General features: G+C 38.9%; 1 non-coding gene across 1 annotated transcript; it reads left to right on the forward strand.

Moving 5' to 3' along the window:
* Nucleotides 1-23,141: 23,141 nt before the first annotated feature.
* On the forward strand, nucleotides 23,142-23,248 carry LOC131182786 (small nucleolar RNA R71). Its single transcript, XR_009151047.1, has one exon. It is a non-coding gene; the product is annotated as a small nucleolar RNA R71 (small nucleolar RNA).
* The last annotated feature ends 1,712 nt before the right edge of the window (nucleotides 23,249-24,960 follow it).

The following is a 24,960-nucleotide window of genomic DNA, read 5'->3' on the forward strand; positions in this document are numbered from 1 at the left end:
GAGGTTTGGCCTCACTTGCAACTCGGCCAAAATAGCTCCATCTCGAACCAAAGATGAACGGGCATTCAATGATCTCAAAGGCTGTGATGGATTTTCTGCTCAAAGCATCAAGAACTATATTTGCCTTCCCGGGATGGTAGTCAATTACACACAATCATAGTCCTTGAGAACTCAATCCATCGTCTTTGTCTAAGGTTGAGCTCATTCAGGTTGCAAGTATTTTAGGCTTTTGTGGTGCGTGTAAATGTAGCACTTTTCACCATACAAGTAATGCCTCCATATCTTGATCACGAAGATAATTGCTTTAAGCTCTAGATCATGGGTAGGGTAATTTTGTTCATGTGGCCTTAGGCCTGGAAGCATAGCGACCACTTTCCCCTCTTGCATCAATACACACCTAACCCGTTATGAGGCATCATTTGTAGACCACAAAGTCCTTTCGACATTGTGTGCTGCACAGTGCCTGTTAACATAGCCTTCAACTTCTCAAAGCGGGTGACACTTGTCATTTCGGTCAAATATATGACATTCTTGTGCAATAACTTGGTCATTGGAGCGGTATTAAGGAAAATCCTTCACAAATCTCCTGTAATACCAGCTAGCCCCAAGAAGCTGACCTCAGTTGTATTCCTGGGAGGCTTCCATTCCATCACTGCTTCTATTTTCTTGTGATCCACCCTATTCCCATCAGCTGACACTATGTGTCCAAGAAATGCAATCTCATTCAACCAAAAGTCACACTTGGACAACTTAGCATACGAACTATTTTCTCGGGGTTTGCGAACAATCCTCAAATGTTCATCATGTTCTTCCTGGTCTTGGAATACACCAAAATATCATCAATAAAGACCACTACGAACCGATCTAAGTGTGGATGGAAGATACGGTTCATAAGGTCCATGAATGCGCTGGTGCATTTGTTAGCCAAAGGCATCACTAGAAACTCATAATGCCCATATCGAGTCTGAATGAAGTCTTTGGCACATCCGCATCCTTCACCCTCAGCGATGATACCACGATGCGAGATCAATCTTAGAAAATACTCCTGCTCCCTTCAACCGATCAAGCAGATCATCAATTCTAGGCAACGGATATTTGTTCTTCCGGTCACTTTATTCAGCTGCGGGTAATCAATGCATACCTCAAAGTCCCATCCTTTTCTTTACAAACGACCTTTGAGCTCCCCATGGTGACAAACTGGGGCGTATGAACCCCTTATCAAGCAACTCTTGCAACTGAATTTTCAACTCCCTCAATTCAGTGAGTGCCATCCTATAAGGAGCAATGGAAATGGGTGTGCAGATCTGAGGTCTCAATAGCAAATTCAACTTCCCGCTCGGTGGTAAACGGGCAACTCTTCAGAAATACCTGCAGGAAGTCTCTTGTGGGTATATCACTCCAGTTTGGCTTAGCACGCCTAGTATCCACCACATGTGCTAGGTAGGCTTCACAGCCTTTTCTCATCATTCTTCTTGCAACTGTGGCTGAGATGACATTGGATAAGAAATCTGTCCTTTCCCCCACAACTGTGATCTCATTAACCTCAGAAATTTTCAGATAAATTCTCTTCAATTTGCAATCAACTATTGCCTGATGACGTGATAACCAGTCCATTCCCAAAATCACGTCAAACTCATGGAAAGGCAACTCAATCATGTCTGCTAAGAATTCATACCCCTGAATCCTTAACGGGCAACCCTTGTACACTTTGTTCACCACTACACTGTGGCCCAATGGATTAGTGACTAGAATGTCTTGGTCACTCTCCCCTATTAGTATCCCCCTTTCTACGAGTAAGTTGATGCAGATGTATGAATGAGTGGATCCTGGATCCACCCATGCATGCTGCAGATGTATTATAGAGAGGAGAACGCACTCGATGATGTCGGCATCTTGCTCCTCGAGCTCTAATGGCATAGGCTCGGGTGGTGCGTTATCGCCTCTGTGCATGCAGATCGAGCCTCGTGATGGTCCCATCTGCGTCGGTTGCCGGATTTCCTACCCCTTTGTGATCTGAGGAGGCAGTGCATGCCTTGTGTTGGAGCAAGCGGTGTAGTGGTCTGCGTGGACGATTCTTCAACCGATGCTTTGTCAACCACACCTTAGCGACTGTTACTCTCCAACACTCCCCCTTGTGCCACTTTAGACAGTGTGGACATGCGAGAAGATCTTTGGGGCTGGTCCTCAGACCCCATCCTGGAGAGCCCCGATGGTGTGGGTGACCTCCTCTAGGGGTAAATTGTGGCCTGGGCCTGAGGTGACCACGACCTTGTGGCTAACCTGAACACTGTGCAGGTGGACCCTTGAACTTCTTCCCAGGTGCAGGAGATGAACTAGACTGACCCGGGCCCCTCTTATGTAGTCTTTCCCTTCTAGTCTGCTCACTGATTCTCACTTTTTCAACCTTTATTACATCTTCTACTAACTTAGTAAAGTCGGTGATTCCCAAGGCAGTGATCATGATCTTTATGTTGTCATTTAATCCCTCTTCAAATCTCTTACACCTTTCGGCCTCATTAGGGACTATCTCCCTTCCATAGCGGCTCAATCTGACGAATTCCTTCTCATACTCGGCCACCAACAGCTGTCTCTGCCTCAGATTAATAAACTCTCTTCTTCTCTCTTCCAGGTATACACTACCCACATATTTCTTCTTGAATTCGGAGAGAAAGAAGTCCCAAGTTACTATTCATTTGTCAGATTTCATCGACAGATCCCACCAGTCATATGCATCGTCTTGCAGCAAAGATACAGCAGCTTCTAGATTTTTCTCTGGAGTGCAGTGGAGTTGTTTTAAAACTCTGCCTGTTCTGTTCAACCAAATTTCAGCTGCAACAGAATCATCTTCTCTCTTGCCAAAGAAATCCACTGCTCCAAACTTTCTCAATTTTTCCAAGTGTGATTTTGTTTGTGGAGGTGGTGGTGGTGGTGGTGCTGGCATTAACTTGACCATTTGTCTCAAGAATTCAGCCATTTGTCAAACATGGCTGCTGTGGAGGTGGCAGGCTCTGCTGAGTGGCGGCAGAGGTGTTCTCCCATACCCCGGCCTCAGTGCTGCAGGTGGAGCATGACTCTCCACTTCCTCCTCAACCGCCTGAGATGTAGGGTCCATATCCTTTCAAAATAAGAGAGACAAGCGGTCGACATTAGTGTCACCTCGACTCTTACAAATGCAATGCATGGTATGGACTCAATCTAGGCCCAAAACGCTTAAACGTGTATAGATGCCACTAAATGTGACACCCCTTACCAGGTACATTATACCGAGTAAGCAATGTCACACGTGTCTAGCACACTATTATACCTTAATTAATTTTTATCATGGTTTTGAATATAACTTGTGAAATATAATATATTTGAGCCATTTATCGAAATTATAATTTATTTGAGGTTCCAAAATTTTAAAGAAAATCCGCAAAGTACCGCTATACATGGAAAAGCAGTTCTTGAACCTGTGAAATACACTTCCAATAATCATATTCAATCACCTCAAACTCCAATATCAAAATCTCAATATTTTTCAATCTCATTTCTCAGTCATGCATCTCATGTGATGATCATGTATAAATCACAGATAAACATTCACTTTTCCATTGACAAACTCAATTCTCATTATTTACATGAACATCAAAATACATTACATAAGTTCAATTACATATGAGAAAATAAAAATTTAGTTACAAAATACCAAAATGAAACCTAGTGTCCTACCAATGCACAGTGGAGGGTGAGGTGAAACGGACACTATGCAGAGCTGCAAGATGGTCTCACTCAGTCTGCGGTCTACTGGGCTCTCAATCAGTATCTCTAGAACCTACGCGTGGCAAAAGCAACGCGCTAAGCAATAATGCTTAGTGGTGCAAATAATAAAATAGAAAGAAATGACAGAAATAAATATGCATTGAATGTATATGTCTTATTTGTTTTGTATTTTTATATCCATTTGTTTTGTTAACTTTTTTCACTTTCATTCTTTTGGTTGCCCAAGTAACCTATCTTTAGACTACTAGATGGATAGCGGGTACCGCACTTTGGGTATCTAGTACCTCGGTAGTCACACCATCGGTCACATGTGCATCTCCGGTGTGCAGGCGGCTAATAAGCGTAATGACAATAGGCACAAGGCCAAATATCAACACAAGGTCGAATGGCTAAAAGCCATGAAATCCTGAGAATGGCATAATGCCATGTGCGATCTAATCAACCTATTGGCAAGCAAACTATCAAACCAATCTTGTTAGGTATACTAGGGCATTTGATACTTTTGAATTCTTCAATTTTTGAATTTCAAGTTTTGGTGTCACTATTCACTTCATTGGTCAACAAAAATGTTGACTTTTGGATAGAAAATAGGTGTATTGGTTTTAACACTCCCAATGTACCACATTTTTCATTTAAAACTTGTTGGAATTAATCACCAAATCCATTTTTAAGCTTAGCACTGAGGGGCAGAATTTTCAGCTTTTATACCATAAACTTACTGTTCCATTAGGGACTGTTACAGTGGAAATTTGAGGAAATGGTAAACATGAAAGTTGTTCCTTATTTTGTCTAGTTGAATTTATTTTTTTGAATCACTCCATTTGGAATTTTGTAGCTCCAGATATGGTCCAAAAACCACAGCTGGCCGGATTTGAAAACTACAGAATTTACCAAATCTTCAGTATAATGAACAGTGACTGTGAGTGCCTTGTTGGATAGGTTCTGGTCATAATTTGGGATAGGTTTCTTCATAAAAGTTGATTGTCTATATCTTATCTTGTTGCTGTAAAACTTTCAGGTCAAATGGACCATTTTACAGTGAGTTATGGCCAAATGAACAGTTACTATTCATTTGGTCATTCTGCAGAATCTGCTTGCAGGGTATCCGGATTGGGGCCAATTTTTGGTCCACTTGCTTTGGTCTTTTGGACATGGTTTCTTCAGCAAAATTGTGCCATTATAAGTCTAGTTTCATGTCCAATTGGCCAAACACTAATTGAACCTACACAGCCAAAGATATGGCAGTCCAAACAGGCTGGACTCACAGCCTCCTTGCTGCTGTCACTAGGCAGCCTACCAATTTGGTTTGTAACACTCTAGTTCACTTCAAATTATGGTCAACTTACCTCAAATGGTCACTAATTGACCATTAGAATGTTCACTCACCATCTCATAAGCAAAATCAAATTTTCACTCCCAAACCCTAATCCCATTATGAATTTACACAAGATGACTTAATTAACTAACTAATTCACTATCCCCATATATATATACTTTAAACATGATCTCTAGTCCACTTTAAGTCCATCAAAACAATCAAACCTATCCCTTCTTTAGGGCTGCCGAAATCCATGGTATACATACACATAGATTGTGTTCATTTGACTTACAAATTCTTACTTCCTTTTAAGTCTCTAACATGGAAATAAAGAGTTTTAGGTATATATGTGCACTAACCTCTTGTAGAGCAGAAATTTTCAAGCTTAAACTTCACTTTCTTTCTTCTTCTTGGCTGCCAAAGGGTTATGCAAGGTGCAAGGATGAATTTTAGTGAAAGGAGTAGGAGGATTTACGGTGAAATGAGGAGAGAAATTGAGCTTGTTGAATGTGTTAATGGGGGTTTGGTCTAGGGAATGGTTTCGGCTGGTTTAGGGAGGAGGAGATGGCTGTTGCTTTTTAATTTCTTTGGTCTTATTTATCTCTTTTTATTAGCTAATTAAATGGTTGTTTAATTTTGATTGGTGGGAACTTTTAATTGACGTCATAATGATGTCATAATTTGCTTTTTATTGATTTTTCTTTTCTTTTCTTTTCTACTTGCTTTACATTAATTTTTCATCACCCTTAATTCATATTTTATGTCATAATAATTATTTACTCAACTGGACAAGTCAGCCAAAAATCGTCTCTGAAGGCGAAATGACCAAAATGCCCTCCGTTTGGCTTAACGGGTCAAAATTATCATGCAGATTGAAAAAATTATCTAAATATTTTCTTGGCATTCTAATGCCATAGGAACCTCAATGACCCTTCTCTAGAGTCCAAAAATTATTTTATGAATTTTTACAGAGTCTAGAGCTCCTAGTGCGAGCAACTTCTTTGCAGGTTACCCATGGCTTGGGCTCTCATTTAACTTGGTTGTATTTTATTTCTAAAATTTTTCCTAAATTTTTCTTATTAATATTTGAGTTAATTATGGTCCCTCACTTTGGTTAAATATTTTCGAACATTCTAGCTGTCTGGACCAACATTGATCAGGAGCAGTAGAATGTCTGAGTTACTTAGGAGGGTGTTACATCGGTTGAGGGTAAAGGATGCAGATGTGTCAAAAGCGCATTGAGAACCGTATAGAGCACTATGAATTTCTAGTGATGCTGTTTGGGGTAACAAATGCTCCAGCAGCATTTATGGACCTTATGAATTGTATCTTTCGTCCATACTTAGATCAGTTTGTAGTGGTCTTTATTGATGATATTCTGGTGTATTCCAAGACCAGGGAAGAACATGATGAACATTTGAGGATTGTTCTGCAAACCCTACGAGAAAAGTGGTCGTATACTAAGTTGTCAAGTGTGACTTATGGATGAGTGAGATCTCTTTTCTTGGACACATAGTATCGTGAGAGGATTAGAGTGGATCCCAAAGATAGAAGCGATGTGGAATGGAAGCCTCCCGGAAATACAAGCGAGAGTCAGTTTCTTGGGTCTAGCTAGGTATTACAGAAGATTTGTGAAGGGGTTCTCTCTTATAACTGCTCCAATGACCAAGTTGTTGCACAAGAATGTGAAATTTGGCTGGAACGATAAGTGCCAAGCCAGTTTTGAGAAGCTAAAGGCTATGTTGATAGAAGCACCAGTGTTAACACAACCTATGTCGGGAAAAGACTTTGTGGTCTACAGTGATGCCTCACATAATGGGCTAGGGTATGTATTGATGCAAGAGGGGAAAGTGGTCGCCTATTCTTCCAGGCAGTTAAGGTCACATGAACAGAACTACCCTACTCATGATTTGGAGTTAGCAGCAATTATCTTCGCACTGAAAATATGGAGGCATTATTTGTATGGTGAAAAATACTACATCTATACAGACCACAAGGGTCTAAAATATTTGCCAACCCAAAAGGAGCTCAATCTTAGACAGAGAATTGGATTGAGTTCCTCAAGGATTATGATAGTGTGATAGATTATCATCCTGGGAAGGCAAATATTGTTCTTGATGCTTTAGCGGGAAGTCAATCACGACTTTAAGATCACTAAATGCCTGTCTATCCTTAGCTCAAGATGAAGCTATTTTGTCTGAGTTGCAAGTGAGGCCAACCCTGCTACAGCAGATACAAGATGGGCAGAGGGCAGATGAAAAATTAATGGCCATTGTGGGTAAGATTCCAGAGGGAAAGGAAACTGAGTATGAGGTGAAAGCAGATAGGTGTCTGTATTACGAGAGAAGAGTGTGTATACGGATGATGAGGAATTGAAGACTAGTATTCTGAAAAGAAGCACACACTAGTGTTTATGCTATGCACCGGGAAGAACAAAATGTATAATGATTTGAAGCCTCATTATTGGTGATACAGTATGAAGAGGATATAGTGACTATGTGACTAAGTGTTTGACATGTCGGCAATTCAAGCGAACATCAAATTCCATCGAGGATTGTTATGATACATAAGCATACTTGAATGGAAATGGGGCCAGGGTCACTATGGATTTTGTTAGTGGTCTACCTCTCACCTAAAGGCATGATGCGGTGTGGGTGATAGTGGATAGATGGCCAATCGGCACATTTCTACCGATTAGGGTGACTACTCACTTTGAGAAGCTAGCGGTGTATATAAGTGAGATAGTTAGTGCATGGAATCCCACTTTCCATCATATCTGCGAGACAAGGTTTATTTGAGATTCTAGAAAAAGTTGCAGAAGCCTTGGGCACACAACTCCGTTTTAGCACGGCTTTTCATCCTCAGACGGATGGACAATCAGAACGAGTAATCCATGTAAACCTAAGAACTAATTGAATTTTCGCAATTAATAAATTGGAATGATAGTAACAATGTGAATTATGTAATAGATCCTAGAGGATATGCTCAGGAGTTGTGTCATTGAGTTTGAGGAGTTGGGATAGATACCTCCCAGCAGCGAGAGTCGCATATAACAATAGCTACCAAGCTAGCATTCAAATGGCTCCGTATGGAAGCCTTGCGTATAGGAGAAAATGTAGAACCGATGTGTTGGACTGAATTGGCGAAGATAAGGTGGTAGGACCGGACACAGTGAAACAGTGAGGAGAAAGTAGAAGATAATCAAAGTTAACAGAAGGTTGCTTGGATGACCAGAAATCATATCTTGACTTGAAGAGAAAAAATATAGAGTATGCGGTTGGCGATAAAGTGTTTCTCAAAGTCTCATTGTGGAAGAAATGCGAGGTTTGGAAGGAAGGGTAAGTTAAGCCTTAGGTTCATTGGCCCATATAAAGTCATTGAACGTGTGGGACCAGTGGCCTATCAGCTAGCTTTACAACCAGAGCTAGATAAAATACACAATGTATTCCATGTTTCTATGTTGAGAAGATATCGCTCGGACCCTTCACATGTCATTTCCATGGAAGAGATTGAAATCAAGCTGGACTTGACATATCTGAAGAACCTATACAAATCTTAGCTTGGGAAGTGAAGAGGTGAAATAAACAAATTCCAGCAGTGAAAGTGCTTTGGAGCACCACAACAGGAAGAGGCAACTTGGGAAAGTGAAGAGATAATAAAGCAACGATTCCTCAATTGTTTGCATCAGGTAAATTTCGAGACAAAATTTTTCTTAGAGGAAGAGTTGTAACATCTTCATTTTAGCTAGTTTATGCGATTTACTATTAGTGACGATGTGGAATTAGGGCGGCTAGAGCGTTCGGAAAAATATTTAAACTAAAGTGAGGAACTTTTTCTTTACAAATAAAGACCGAGCTCCCCATGGTGACACACTGGGCGTATGAACCCTTATCAAGCAACTCTTGCAACCGAATTTTCAACTCCTCAATTCAGTGGAGTGCCATCCTATAAGGAGCAATGGAAATGGAGATCTTGTTGTCTCAATAGCAAATTCAACTTCCCTTCTCGTAAACTGTGCAACTCTTCAGAAATACCTCAAAGTCTCTTATCAGGTATATCACTCAAGTTTGGCTTAGCCTGACTAGTATCCACCACATGTTCTAGGTTGGCTTCTCAGAGTTTTCTCATCATTCTTCTTGCAATCGTATGAGATGACATTGGATAAGAAATCGCCCTTCTCACAATCTGATCTCATTAACCTCGTAAATTTTCGTATAAATTCTCTTCAATTTGGTAATCAACTATTGCCCGATGACGTGATAAACTACCCATTCCCAAAATCACGCCAAACTCATGGAAAAGGCAACTCAATCATGTCCGCTAAGAATTCATACCCCGAATCCTTAACCGCAACCTCCTTGTACACTTTGTTCACCACTACATCGTGGCCCAATGGATTAGTGACTAGAATGTCTTGGTCACTTCCCTATTAGTATCCCCTTTCTACGAGTAAGTTGATGCAGATGTATGAATGAGTGGATCTGGATCCACCATGCATGCACAGATGTATTATAGAGGGAGAACGCACTCGATGATGTCCGGCATCTTGCTCCTCCCGAGCTCTAATGGCATAGGCTCGCAGTGGTCCGTTATCCGCCTCTCGCCGGCTCGCATGCGTGCCTCGTGATGGTCCTATCGCCAGATTTGCTGCATTTCCTACCCCTTTGTGATACAGAGCAGTCCGCCCCGCTTGTGTTGGAGCAACAGTAGTAGTTCTGCGGACGATTCTTCAACCGGGATGCTTTGTCAACCCACACCCAAGCAGCACCGTTACTCTCCAACACTTCTCGTGCCACTTTAGACAAAGGTGACATGCGTAAGATGTCGGGCTGGTCCTCAACCTCATCCGGAGAGCCGCGACCGATGGTGGACCGACTTCTCCTAGGGGTAAATTGTGGCTCGGCCCCGAGATCGACTCGACCTTGTGGCTAAACTTTGAACACTGCATGTGTGGACCCTTGAACTTCTTCCTGTGTGCAGGAGATGAACTAGATCACCCTGCCCTCTTATGTAGTCTTTCCCTTCTAGTCTGCTCACTGATTCTCACTTTTTCAACCTTTATTACATCTTCTACTAACTTAGTAAAGTCGGTGATTCCCAAGGCAGTGATCATGATCTTTATGTTGTCATTTAATCCCTCTTCAAATCTCTTACACCTTTCTCATTAGGGACTATCTCCTTCCATAGCGGCTCAATCGATTTAATTCTTCTCATACTTACCACCAACAAATTGCCTACTGCCTCGACATAAACTCTCTTCTTCTCTCTTCCGTATACACTACCCACATATTTCTTCTTGAATTGGAGAGAAAGAAGTCCCAAGTTACTATTTCCTTGTCAGATTTCACTCGACATGATCCCACCATTCATATGCATCGCCTCAAAGAAAGATACAAGCCTTCTAGATTTTTCTGGAGTGCGGTGGAGTTGTTTTAAACTCGCCTGCTCTGCTCAACCAAATTTCACCGCAGAATCATCTTCTCTGCCAAAGAAATCCACTGCTCCAAACTTTCTCAATTTTTCCAAGTGTGATTTTGTTTGTGGAGGTGGTGGTGGTGGTGGTGCATTAACTCAAAATGTATTTGTCTCAAGAATTCACCATTTGTCAAACATGGCCTGTGGAGGGAAAGGTGCTCTGCTTGAGCCGGGCAGAGTGTGTTCTCCCATACCTCCCGGCCTCACCGCGTGGAGCATGACTCCACTTCCTCCTCAACCGCTCGAGATGTAGGGTCCATATCCTTTTCAAAATAAGAGAGACAAGCAGATCAGCATTAGTGTCACCTCGACTCTTACAAATGCAATGCATGGTATGGACTCAATCTAGGCCCAAAAACGCTTAAACCGTGCTCTGATACCACTAAATGTGACACCCCTACCTGCATAAGATACCCGAGTAAGCAATGTCACCACACTGTGCAATTTGGCACACTCTATTATACCTTAATTAATTTTTATCATGGTTTTGAATATAACTTGTGAAATATAATATATTTGAGCCATTTATCGAAATTATAATTTATTTGAGGTTCCAAAATTTTAAAGAAAATCAAAGTACCATATACATGGAGAAAATAGTTCTTAACTGGAAATACACTTCCAATAATCATATTCAATCACCTCAAACTCCAATATCAAAATCTCAATATTTTTCAATCTCATTTCTTTCATGCATCTCATGTGATGATCATGTATAAATCATGATAAACATTCACTTTTCCATTGACAAACTCAATTCTCATTATTTACATGAACATCAAAATACATTACATAAGTTCAATTACATATGAGAAAATAAAATTTAGTTACAAAATACCAAAATGAAACCTAGTGTCCTACCAATGCACAAAGTGGAGGGTGAGGTGAAACTGACACTATGCAGAGTCAAGATGGTCTCACTCACCGCGGCTCCACTGGGCTCTCAATCAGTATTCTAGAACCTACGCGTGGCAAAAGCAACGCCTACAATAATGCTTAGTGGTGCAAATAATAAAATAGAAAGAAATGACAGAAATAAATATGCATTGAATGTATATGTCTTATTTGTTTTGTATTTTTATATCCATTTGTTTTGTTAACTTTATTCACTTTCATTCATTTGGTTGCCCAAGTAACCTATACTGGACGACTAGACTGGATAAACGGGTAAACTGGCACTGGGTATCTAGTACCTCGGGCCGTCACACCATCGGTCACATGTGCATCTCCTGGTGTGCAATGTATCACTAATAAATCAATGACAATAGGCACAAGGCCAAATATCAACACAAGGTCGAATGGCTAAAAGCCATGAAATCGTAATGGCATAATGCCATGTGCGATCGCTAATCAACCCTATTGGCAAGCCAAACTATCCAAACCAATCTTGTTAGGTATACTAGGGCATTTGATACTTTTGAATTCTTCAATTTTTGAATTTCAAGTTTTGGTGTCACTATTCACTTCATTGGTCAACAAAAATGTTGACTTTTGGATAGAAAATAGGTGTATTGGTTTTAACACTCCCAATGTACCACATTTTTCATTTAAAACTTGTTGGAATTAATCACCAAATCCATTTTTAAGCTTAGCACTAAGGGGCAGAATTTTCAGATTTTGTACCATAAATTTACTGTTCCATTAGGGACTGTTACAGTGGAAATTTGAGGAAATGGTAAACATGAAAGTTGTTCCTTATTTTGTGTAGTTGAATTTATTTTTTTGAATCACTCAATTTAGAGTTTTGTAGCTACATATATGGTCCAAAAACCACAGATGGACGGAGTGGAAAACTACTGACTTACCAAATCTTCAGATAATGAATAAAGGATCAGAGTGCCTTGTTGGATAGGTTCTGGTCATAATTTGGGATAGGTTTCTTCATAAAAGTTGATTGTCTATATCTTATCTTGTTGCTGTAAAAATTTCAGGTCAAATGGACCATTTTACAGTGAGTTATGGCCAAATGAACAGTTACTGTTCATTTGGTCATTCTGCAGAATCTGCTTGCAGGGTATCCGGATTGGGGCCAATTTTTGGTCCACTTGCTTTGGTCTTTTGGACATGGTTTCTTCAGCAAAATTGTGCCATTATAAGTCTAGTTTCATGTCCAATTGGCCAAACACTAATTGAACCTACACAGCCAAAGATATGGCAGTCCAAACAGGCTGGACTCACAGCCTCCTTGCTGCTGTCACTAGGCAGCCTACCAATTTGGTTTGTAACACTCTAGTTCACTTCAAATTATGGTCAACTTACCTCAAATGGTCACTAATTGACCATTAGAATGTTCACTCACCATCTCATAAGCAAAATCAAATTTTCACTCCCAAAACCCTAATCCCCATTATGAATTTACACAAGATGACTTAATTAACTAACTAATTCACTATCCCCATATATATATACTTTAAACATGATCTCTAGTCCACTTTAAGTCCATCAAAACACTCAAACCTATCCCTTCTTTAGGGCTGCCGAAATCCATGGTATACATACACATAGATTGTGTTCATTTGACTTACAAATTCTTACTTCCTTTTAAGTCTCTAACATGGAAATAAAGAGTTTTAGGTATATATGTGCACTAACCTCTTGTAGAGCAGAAATTTTCAAGCTTAAACTTCACTTTCTTTCTTCTTCTTGGCTGCCAAAGGGTTATGCAAGGTGCAAGGATGAATTTTAGTGAAAGGAGTAGGAGGATTTACGGTGAAATGAGGAGAGAAATTGAGCTTGTTGAATGTGTTAATGGGGTTTGGTCTAGGGAATGGTTTCACTGGTTTAGGAGGAGGAGATGGCTGTTGCTTTTAATTTCTTTGGTCTTATTTATCTCTTTTATTAGCTAATTAAATGGTTGTTTAATTTTGATTGGTGGGAACTTTTAATTGACGTCATAATGATGTCATAATTTGCTTTTATTGATTTTCTTTTCTTTCTTTTCTACTTGCTTTACATTAATTTTTCATCACCCTTAATTCATATTTTATGTCATAATAATTATTTACTCAACTGGACAAGTCAGCCAAAATCGCTCTCTGGCGAAATGACCAAAATGCCTCCGCTTGGCTTAACGGGTCAAAATTGTCTCACTTGATTGAAAAATTATCTAAATATTTTCTTGGCATTCTAATGCCATAGGAACCTCAATGACCCTTCTCTAGAGTCCCAAAAATTATTTTATGAATTTTTACAGGGGTCTAGAGCTCCTAGTTGCGAGAACCGCAACTTCTTTCTGGGTTACCCATGGCTTGGGCACCGGCTCATTTAACTTGGTTGTATTTTATTTCTAAAATTTTTCCTAAATTTTTCTTATTAATATTTGAGTTAATTATGGTCCCTCACTTTAGTTTAAATATTTTTCCGAACATTCTAGCTGTCCGGACCAACATTGGTCACCGGAACAGTAGAATGTACGGAGTTGCTACCGAGAGGGTGTTACACATCAGTTGAGGGTAAAGGATGCAGATGTGTCAAAAACTGCATTCAGAACCCGGTATGGGCACTATGAATTTCTAGTGATGCCGTTTGGGGTAACAAATGCACCAGCAGCGTTTATGGACCTTATGAATTGTATCTTTCGTCCATACTTAGATCAGTTTGTAGTGGTCTTTATTGATGATATTCTGGTGTATTCCAAGACCAGGGAAGAACATGATGAACATTTGAGGATTGTTCTGCAAACCCTACGAGAAAAGAAGCTGTATACTAAGTTGTCCAAGTGTGACTTCTGGATGAGTGAGATCTCTTTCCTTGGACATATAGTATCAGCAGAGGGGATTAGAGTGGATCCCAAAATGATAGAAAGGATTTAATGGAAGCCTCCCGTAAATACAACCGAGGTCAAGTTTCTTGGGTCTAGCTGGGTATTACAGAAGATTTGTGAAGGGGTTCTCTCTTATAACTACTCCAATGACCAAGTTGTTGCACAAGAATGTGAAATTTGGCTGGAACGATAAGTGCCAAGCCAATTTTGAGAAGCTAAAGGCTATGTTGACAGAATCACCAGTGTTAACACAACCTGTGTCGGGAAAAGACTTTGTGGTCTACAGTGATGCCTCACATAATGGGCTAGGGTATGTATTGATGCAAGAGGGGAAAGTGGTCGCCTATTCTTCCAGGCAGTTAAGGTCACATGAACAGAACTACCCTACTCATGATTTGGAGTTAGCAGCAATTATCTTCGCACTGAAAATATGGAGGCATTATTTGTATGGTGAAAAATACTACATCTATACAGACCACAAGAGTCTAAAATATTTGCCAACCCAAAAGGAGCTCAATCTTAGACACAGAATTGGATTGAGTTCCTCAAAGATTATGATAGTGTGATAGATTATCATCCTGGGAAGGCAAATATTGTTGCTGATGCTTTAAGCAGGAAGTCCGTCACAGCTTTAAGATCACTAAATGCCTGTCTATCCTTAGCTCAAGATGAAGCTATTTTGTCTGAGTTGCAAGTGAGGCCAACCGCACACAGAGATACAAGATGGGCAGAGGCGTATGAAAAATTAATGGCCATTGGGTAAGATTCCAGGGAAAGGAAACCGAGTATGAGGTGAAAGTATAGGTGTCCAGACATTCAGAAAGAGTGTGTATACCAGATGATGAGGAATTGAAGACTAGTATTCTGAAAGAAGCACACACTAGTGTTTATGCTATGCACCCGGGAAGAACAAAATGTATAATGATTTGAAGCCTCATTATTGGTGGTCTGGTATGAAGAGGGATATAGCTGACTATGTGACTAAGTGTTTGACATGTCAGCAAGTTAAAGCAGAACATCAAATTCCATCAGGATTGTTATAGTCTATAAGCATACTTGAATGGAAATGGGACCGGGTCACTATGGATTTTGTTAGTGGTCTACCTCTCACCTAAAGGAAGCATGATGCAGTGTGGGTGATAGTGGATAGATTGACGAAGTCAGCACATTTTCTACCATAGGACCGATACTCACCGAGAAGCTAGCAGAATTGTATATAAGTGAGATAGTTAGACTGCATGGAATCCCACTTTCCATCATATCTGACCGAGACCCAAGGTTTATTTCGAGATTCTAGAAAAAGTTGCAAGAAGCCTTGGGCACACAACTCCGTTTTAGCACGGCTTTTCATCCTCAGACGGATGGACAATCAGAACGAGTAATCCATGTAAACCTAAGAACTAATTGAATTTTCGCAATTAATAAATTGGAATGATAGTAACAATGTGAATTATGTAATAGATCCTAGAGGATATGCTAAGGAGTTGTGTCATTGAGTTTGAGGGGAGTTGGGATAGATAGTCCCACCGCAGACTGTGCATATAACAATAGCTACCAAGCTAGCATTCAAATGGCTTCGTATGAAGCACTGTATAGGAGAAAATGTAGAACCCCAGTGTGTTGGACTGAATTGGGCGAAGATAAGCTGGTAGGACCAGACTTGGTGAAACAGACTGAGGAGAAAGTGAAGATAATCAAAGCTAACTTGAAGGTTGCTTCAGATAGACAGAAATCATATGCTGACTTGAAGAGAAAAAAGATAGAGTATGCAGTTGGCGATAAAGTGTTTCTCAAAGTCTCACTGTGGAAGAAAGTACTGATGTTTGGAAGGAAGGGTAAGTTAAGCCTTAGGTTCATTGGCCCATATAAAGTCATTGAATGTGTAGGACCAGTGGCCTATCGGCTAGCTTTACCATCAGAGCTAGATAAAATACACAATGTATTCCATGTTTCTATGTTGAGAAGATATCGCTCAGACCCTTCACATGTCATTTCCATGGAAGAGAATGAAATCCAACTGGACTTGACATATACAGAAGAAGCTATACAAATCCTAGCTTGGGAAGTGAAGGAATTGAGAAATAAACAAATTCCACTGGTGAAAGTGCTTTGGAGGCACCACAACACTGAAGAGGCAACTTGGGAAAGTGAAGAGATAATGAGGCAGCAGTTCCCTCAACTGTTTGCATCAGGTAAATTTCGAGGACGAAATTTTTCTTAGAGGGGAAGAGTTGTAACATCTTCATTTTAGCTAGTTCATACAGTTTACTATTCTGGTGACCAGTGTCGGTCCGGACAGCTAGAACGTTCGAAAAAATATTTAAACTAAAGTGAGGAACCAAAAATTAACTCAAATATTAATAAGAAAAAAATTTAGGAAAAATTATAAAATAATTCTTGGGACTCTAGAGAAGGGTCATTGAGGTTCTTATGGCATTAGAATGCCAAGAAAATACTTAGAAAATTTTTTCAATCGGTACAAACAATTTTGGCCTGTTAAGCCAAACGAAGGGCCTTTTGGTCATTTAGTCTTCTGAGATGATTTTTGGCCAATTTCTCCAGTTAAATAAATAATTTATATAACATAAAATATGATTAAATGTTGTTAAAAATTTAATTGCAATTAAATAGACAAGAAATGAAGAGTAAATAAAGGAAAATGGACTTATGACATCATAATGATATCATTAAAAATCTCCCAACCAATTAAATCTTGACACATGGCATAACTTTATATAAAAGAGACTAAATGGGCTGAAAATGAAAAAAAAAATCAGAACCACTTCTTTCAGTTCTTCTCATTAACGTCAACCCCTCCTCCATGGCCACCATGAACAAGCTTTTTCAAGTTTGATTTTCCCTAGCTTTCTTCCACCAAAAACCCTAATTGGCAACACAAAAACTTGCTTTTACACCTTGGTGATTCTTTTGGGAGCAAAAAGAAGAGGAAAACAAGAGCTTTAGTAAGTGGGAAAATCTCACTCCTTTGAGGTTAGTGACCCAACCTTGAATTTTACTTTAAATTCATGATAAGGACTTTGAATGAGTGTAAATTACAAAGAAAAAAAATTGTTGAATACCATTTGTATGTAAACCCTAGATTTTTGGTATCCATGGTTAGGGTTTGATTGTGTTGAGTTTAATGAAATTAAAAGACTATCATGGCTGCCCATAATATGTATTTACTAAGTGGATTGATGAAATGAAGTGAAAATGCATGTGTGGTAATGTTTGAGTTAGGGTTTGGAGTGGAAAAATGGGATTTTGACTATGTGATGATGAAAATAAGTTTTAATGGTCAATTAGTAACCATTTAGTTATGTTTAAATAAAAAATGAAGTGAGTGATGGGATTGGGTTTGGTATGGCTGCCATTAAAGTGACCTGCAGAATCGGACTTGAGTCCAGCAGGTTTGGTCAGCCATAACTTGAATTGTAGAGGTTCAATTGGTGCAAGGCTAATTTCACATGAAACTAGACACATAATGGCACAACTTTGGTGAAGAAACCATGCCCATAAAACCAAACCAAGTGGACCAAAAGCTTACCTTAATCCGAGTGACCTGCAGTCTGTTTCTGCAGAATGACCAAATGAACAGTGTTTGTTCATTTGGCCATAACTCAATGTAGAAAGGTCAAATTGACCTGAAATTTTACCAGCAACAAGATGAGATATAGAAAAACAACTTCCATGAAGGAACCTAACCCAAATTATGACCAGAACCTATCCAACAAGTGAGTTGCAATCACTATTTAGTACAGTGTAGATATGGTCAGTCCAGAAAAATTTCAATCCGGCCAGTTGTGGTTTTTGGACTATAACTTGAGCTACAAAACTCCAAATGGAGTGATTCAAAAAAGGAAATCCAACTAGACAAAATAAGAAACAACTTTCATGTTGATCATTTTGCCATGTTCCCACTATAAAAATGACTAATGGAACAGTCAAAATGAAGCATGAAAACTAAAAATTCTACTTAATTAACATTAAGCTTAGAAATGGTATTGGCAACCAGTACCAACAAATTTTAAATATAAAATGTGGTATGTTGGGAGTATTAAAATCAATGTACCTATTATCTATGCAAAAGTCAACATTTTGGTTGACTAATGAAGTGAATAGTAACACCAAAACTTAAAATTCAAAAATTGTAAAACTCAAAAGTGTAAAATGCCCTAGTATACCTAACAATATTGGTTTGGATAGCTTGGCATGCCAATAGGGTTCTGTTAGCAGTACTGCATATGGCTTCATGCCATTATGTGAAATAATAGCCTTTGGCTATATTATTTGAGTTGATATACTTGGGTTTTAAACCTGATCATTATTACAGCTTATTAGCTGTTCTGTTGCACACCAGGAGACACAATGTGACTGATGGTGTGATGGTCCGAGGTACTTAGTTCCCAGTGCCAATTTACCTGTTTATCCAGTCCAGTCAACTAGTATTGGTTACTCGGGCAATGATAATAAACCTTACCAAAGTTTAATCAAACAATAATGAAATTAATATCAGAAGTTAAGTCTACCAAAAAAATGTAAACACACATTCTGCATATTCGCTTCATTTTATGTTATTTTATATTATTTTATTTTGTCACTACAAAGCAGAATTGCTTAGCGCGTCGCTTTTGCCACGCACAAGTACTGGAGACCTAGCTGGGGAGCCCAGCAGCATCAGACGGGGTGAGCCTTCAGAGCTGCATCCGGGGTCTAGAGTCACCTCACATCTGCACTGCATATGGCAGGACATTGGGACTATAGGTGGCCCTTTTGTATTTTGCATTTTGTATTATTTTGGATTATAACTATAAACTCCTGTAATTATGTATTAATGTAAATATATGAAATTTCATATTATTCAGGTTTTCTGCATTATGTATGTTGAAAAAATGAAATGTTGAGACTTTGAGATTAATTTGAATGTGTATAATGAAGTTTGGATTTGAAAATTATTTTAGAAGTGTTTTTAAACAATTTCAGAAGAACTGTTTTTCCAATTTACAGCCGGCACTCTGTTGAATTTTTTATAAAATTTGTGGATAAATTAAGATTTATCAAAATTGAAAATAAATGAATTATAAAGGGATAAATTATAATAGAAACATAAGTTGGTGCTCCGGCACACTGAGTGGCATAACTTGCTCGGCCACACTGTAGAATGGTAAGGGGTGTCACAATCAGCCCATCATTACATCTCTTGTACAGTAGAGGTTCCTCCCATGTGTAATATCTCACATCATGTAGGAATTTCTTCCTTTGCTGATAAGTCATGTTTGGAGGCAATACCCTGCATACAAGAAAATTAACAAAGTCAGCATACCATGGAGCCTTAGAGAATGCACGTAATTGCTCATCAGGAAATGAGTCATCAATTGGCAAATCCTTAAAGTCTCCTGTGTACTCCAATTTCAACTTGGAAAGATGGTCGCCACTATACTTTCTAATCCCTTTTTATCCTTGATTTCAAGGTCAAATTCTTGCAAGAGTAGAATCTATCGAATTAGCCTTGGTTTTGCTTCCTTCTTGTTCAAAAGGTACTAGATTGCAGCATGATCTGTGAATACAATAACTTTTGAACCAATTAGGTAAGATCTGAATTTGTCCATTGCAAACACCACTGCTAGAAATTCTTTCTCTGTGGTAGCATAATTGATTTGCGCGTCATCGAGTGTCTTGCTAGCATAATAAATGGCATGGAGCTTTTTATCTTTTCTTGGCCCAAGCACTGCTCCAACTGCAAAGTCACTCGCATCGTACATCACATCGAATGGTAGCTCCCAATTTGGTGGCTGCATTATTGGTGCTGAGATTAGGGCTTCTTTGATCCTGTTAAAAGAAATAAGGGAATTTTCATCAAAATGAAAGGGAACATCTTGACTTAACAGGTTGGTAAGTGGCTTAGCTATTTTGGAAAAATCTTTATTAAATCTTCTATAGAACCCTGCATGTCTCAAAAAGCTTCACACTCCCTTGACTAATATTGATGGTGACATGTTTTCAATGATCTCAATTTTTGCCTTATCAACCTCAATTCCTCTTTCTGATAAGAAATGTCCCAGAACTATACCTTCCCCTTAATATGAAGTGGCATTTTTTCCCAATTTAGGACCAGGTTTGATTCTTCACATCTTTGCAACACCTTAGATAAATTAGTTAGGCAATCATCAAAAGTAGTTCCATAGACAAATCATCTATAAAAACTTCCATGATATTTTCAATATAATCAGAAAAAATAGCCATCATACATCTTTGAAAGGTAGTAGGGGCATTACAAAGACCAAAAGGCATTCTCCTATATGCAAATGTTCCATAAGGGCAAGTGAATGTGGTTTTTTCTTAGTCTTCTGGGTGAATGGGAATTTGGAAGAATCCCGAATACCCATCTAGATAATAGAAATAAGAGTGCTTTGCTAAATTTTCTAACATTTGGTCGATGAAAGGGACAGGAAAATGGTCTTTTCTGGTAGCACTGTTCAATTTCCTATAATCTATGCACATTCGCTAACCAGTGACTATCCTAGTAGGGATTAGTTCATTGTTTGCATTTTGGATAACAGTTGCCCACCCTTCTTAGGAACTACATATACTAGACTAACCCATTTACTATCAAAAATTGGTTGTATGATACTTGCATCTAATAGTTTTAAAATTTCTTTCTTCACTACTTTTTTCATGTTTGGGTTAAGTCTTCTTTGGTGCTCAATAGTGGGTTTACTGTTTTCTTCCATGGGTATCCTATGCATGCAAATTGAGGGGTTGATTCCTTTCAGGTCTTCTATTTTATACCCTATCGCCTTGTTATGGATCCTAAGTTCTCTTAACAATTTTTCCTCTTCTAACTTAGACAGGCTAGCATTAATTATAATAGGATATTTAGAGTTTGAGTCTAGAAATGTGTACCTTAGCCAGGATGGGAGAGGTTTAAGCTCTACCTATTTGGCGTTTTCCTAGAGCTTGATCTTGGGCTGTTCCTCATTTAACTCCTCCATCTCGGAGGCTTGAGCTAGTGGTGGTAGAGGTGGATGAGCTACTATTTGTTGTACATAGGCTACTATTTATGTGTTTTCATCATTCACTATGTGGCTGTGCACAATACATGCTTCAAGAGGATCTTTAGGATGTGTCTTATGAAATTCCTCTTCAGCTTGTTTGTCAATTATGTCAACCTTGAAGCATTCATCAGGTTTGAATTTGTGTTTCATTGTGTGGAACAAATTGAATTCCACTTCTTCTTCTCCTACCTTGAGGGTTAGTCACCCATTTTTGACGTCTAAGATGGCTCCGGCGGTTGCCAAGAATGGTCTTCCTAAGATGATAAGGATATAAACATCTTCTTCCATTTCAAGGACAACAAAGTCTACTAGAATGAAAAATTTTCCCACTTTGATAGGGATGTTCTCAAGTATGCCCACTGGATATTTCATAGATCGATCAACCAATTGCAATGAGATTGTCGTGGGCCTCAGTTCTCCGATCTCTAACTTTTTACATATTGATAGAGGCATTAAACTCATGCTTGCCCCAAGATTGCAGAGGGCCTTGTCTATTTTCTTATTGCCAATGAGGCAGGGTATGGAGAAGCTTCCTGAATCTTTCAACTTTGGAGGCAGTTTGTTTTGCGGTATGGCATTGCATTCCTCTGTTAGAGCTACTGTCCCATAGTCTTCTAGCTTTCTTTTCTTTGATAGAATTTCCTTAAGAAATTTGGCATAGCATGGCATCTGAGAGAGTGCTTCAGTAAAGGGGATGTTGATATAAAGTTTCTTTAAAACTTCTAAAAACTTTCCAAACTGCTTGTCTAATTTGGCATTTTGAAATCTCTAAGGAAAAGGTAGGGGATGCTGATGTGGCTCCGGTAACTTCTTTTTCTTCCTTGCTTCCACTTCCTTTTTTTTTTTTTTTTTTTTTTTTGCTTCTCCCTACTTTTTCTCTGGTTGACTTTCAGATTTTTCTAAGGTCTCATCCATTGGTTCTTTCTCTGATTGTACTAGAGTTCTCCCACTCCTCAATGTAACTGCCTTACAATGCTCCGTTGGGTTCATCTCCGGTTGACTAGGCAACTTACCAGCAGCCTTACTTAAAGAACTTGCTTGCTGAGCAATTTGATTCTCTAGCATCTTATTATGGGTAGCAAGTCGGTCCATTCTGGAAGTTAGCTAGTTAATCAATTCATTATGTTTTTGTTGAGCTGCTAAGAACCCTTCCATCATGGATTCCATGGTCATCTTCAATTCAGGTTGCTGAGGTGGAGGAGGCAGTGGTGGTTGTGCAAAGTTTTGGCCTTTGTTCTGAAATTCAGGGGGTGCTGGCAGTTTGTACCCCTGTTGCTTGTTTATTGGTTGGTTTTGCTGATTGGACCATGAGAAATTTGGGTGGTTCCTCCATCCAGGGTTATAAATGTTTGAATATGGATTGTTGGGCTACCTCTGGTTGAAGTTTACTCCATTATTCACATAGTTCATCTGTTCTATAGAGGGTTCATTAAAGCTGTTATATTCTGAATATCCTCCTCCATAGTTGTCCTCATATTGAGTATTCATCCCTATTGCATTGGCTTGCATTTTATCAAGCCTCCTTGTGAACTGATCAAATTGAACACTTATCATGCTTAGGGCATCCACTTCCAGGACCCCTGCTCTTCTCCTTGCATTTCCTCTTTCATTTGACCACTCATAATTATGGTATGCAACCCTCTCTAAAAGTTCAAGCGCTTATGTCACTGTTTTCTCCATTAAGTCACCTTCTGCAGCTGAATTAACTGTGCTACTTGTAGAGGGTAGTAACCCATTATAGAAATTTTGCACTAGTAGCCAATCCTTTATGCCATGGTGTGGACATTCCCTTTGTAGGTCCTTATATCTTTCCCATGCGTCATAGAATGATTCACCTTCCTTTTGTCTAAAGGTGTTAAGCTCAAGTCTTAGTCTTGCAGTTTTTGCAAGTGGAAATTACCTTGCTAGAAAAGCTTGTGAGAGGTTTTCTCAAGTGGTGTACGTTCCAGCTGGTTGAAAAAGTAACCACTTCCTTGCTCTGTCTCGAAGGGAGAATGAAAATGCTCTGACTCTTATAGCTTGATCAGACACTCCATTCATCTTAAATGTGTCACAAAGGGCAAGAAAGCACTGGAGGTGATAATGTGGATCTTCTATTGGTGAACCCACAAATTGGGTTTGTTGAATCATTTGAAGCCATGCTGGTTTTAATTCAAAGTTGTTGGCTTCCACTGTGGGTCTAGTGACACTGGGCTGAAATCCTTGGACAGATGGAGCTCCATAGTCTCTCAAGAGTCTTGGTCTGTCATTATTATCGGCCATGGTTGGAATTTCAGGATCTTCTTGATTGTACTCTTGATGTTTCTTTTCCCTCCTGATGGCTCTCAGAGTTCTGTCTATCTCCGGATCACAGTCCAAAATTTCTTCTTCTGGCCTTGTTCTGGTCATATACCAGATCGAGAACTTGAGAAAAAAGAAAAGAAATAAAACAAATTAAATAAAAATAGATAATAAATATAATTGCCTAAATCAGCTAAATTGCCTAGCACTCGATATTACTAAAGCCAAAGTCCCCGGTAACGGAGCCAAAGTCCCCGGTAACGGCGCCAAAAACTTGTTTGTTAGTTTTACAACCACTGCAAGTGCGCGGATCGCTAATAAGTAATAAAGTGATGAGTAAAGTATCGTTCTCATGACAATTTTGATTAATAAGTACCAATCTACACAGTAATTTTAACATTTTAGGCTATCGAACAATGAAGGAATGAAAGTTGTTTATTTTAAACATAAAAATGATAAATTTAAAATAAGGTAATCTATTTTGGAACAATTCCAGAATTAAGATTTCACACTTGAATCTTACTATGGATGTTATCTTGTCTATTTACTGGATTGAAAATCATTTGCCTTGATGGAAATCAGTCCTAAGATATCCTAAGTCCTCTCTCAAGGATCCTAGGGCGTATTCTAATTAACTTAAACCCGATTTTCATGGCGATCAAATTAATTAAAATCTTTTTAAGGCCTTCAACTAATTTTGAAATTCCACAAAGGTATCAGCCTATGTCTAGGTCAAAATTCCTAGGTTCAAGATCTTGATTTTCTGATATTAATCTTCACCTTTCAGTCCTTCAATTAATATCTACAATCAATACTAAGTGGGTACAACACATAGCTTGCATTAAGATCACAAGAAATTAAATTAAGGAACAAATCTCAAATCCAATAAATAAAACTTAATGTTTATCCATAACAATAATTACAAGCATTACTCTCCCAATTCTAGAATATGAAAACTACTCACTCATGAGTTCAGCAAACATCATGATAAAAAGGTAAAGACAGTAAAAAGAAATCATATAAAAGAAATAAAACAATAAAAATCCATTTATGGAGATGGAATGAAGGAACCGAAGAGAGTTTGCAGCTTTAATCTTGTGGAACTTCAGCTGGAAAACTCCTCTTGATGCTGATATTTGTCTCCTCAAGATGGCTAGAGAGAGTGCAGAATGCGAGTCTCTTTAAAACTCCTAAAAGTGCTGTTAAAGGATCCTTTCTCTTTTAGATGTTTTCTCTTCCTATTTATAATAGTTGTTCTAGGGTTAGGTTATTTTGAGTCCCAAAAGCCTTAGGAGTTTGATTTAAAT

Source organism: Hevea brasiliensis, chromosome 8, assembly GCF_030052815.1.
Source record: "Hevea brasiliensis isolate MT/VB/25A 57/8 chromosome 8, ASM3005281v1, whole genome shotgun sequence".
NCBI classification, from domain to species: domain Eukaryota; kingdom Viridiplantae; phylum Streptophyta; class Magnoliopsida; order Malpighiales; family Euphorbiaceae; genus Hevea; species Hevea brasiliensis.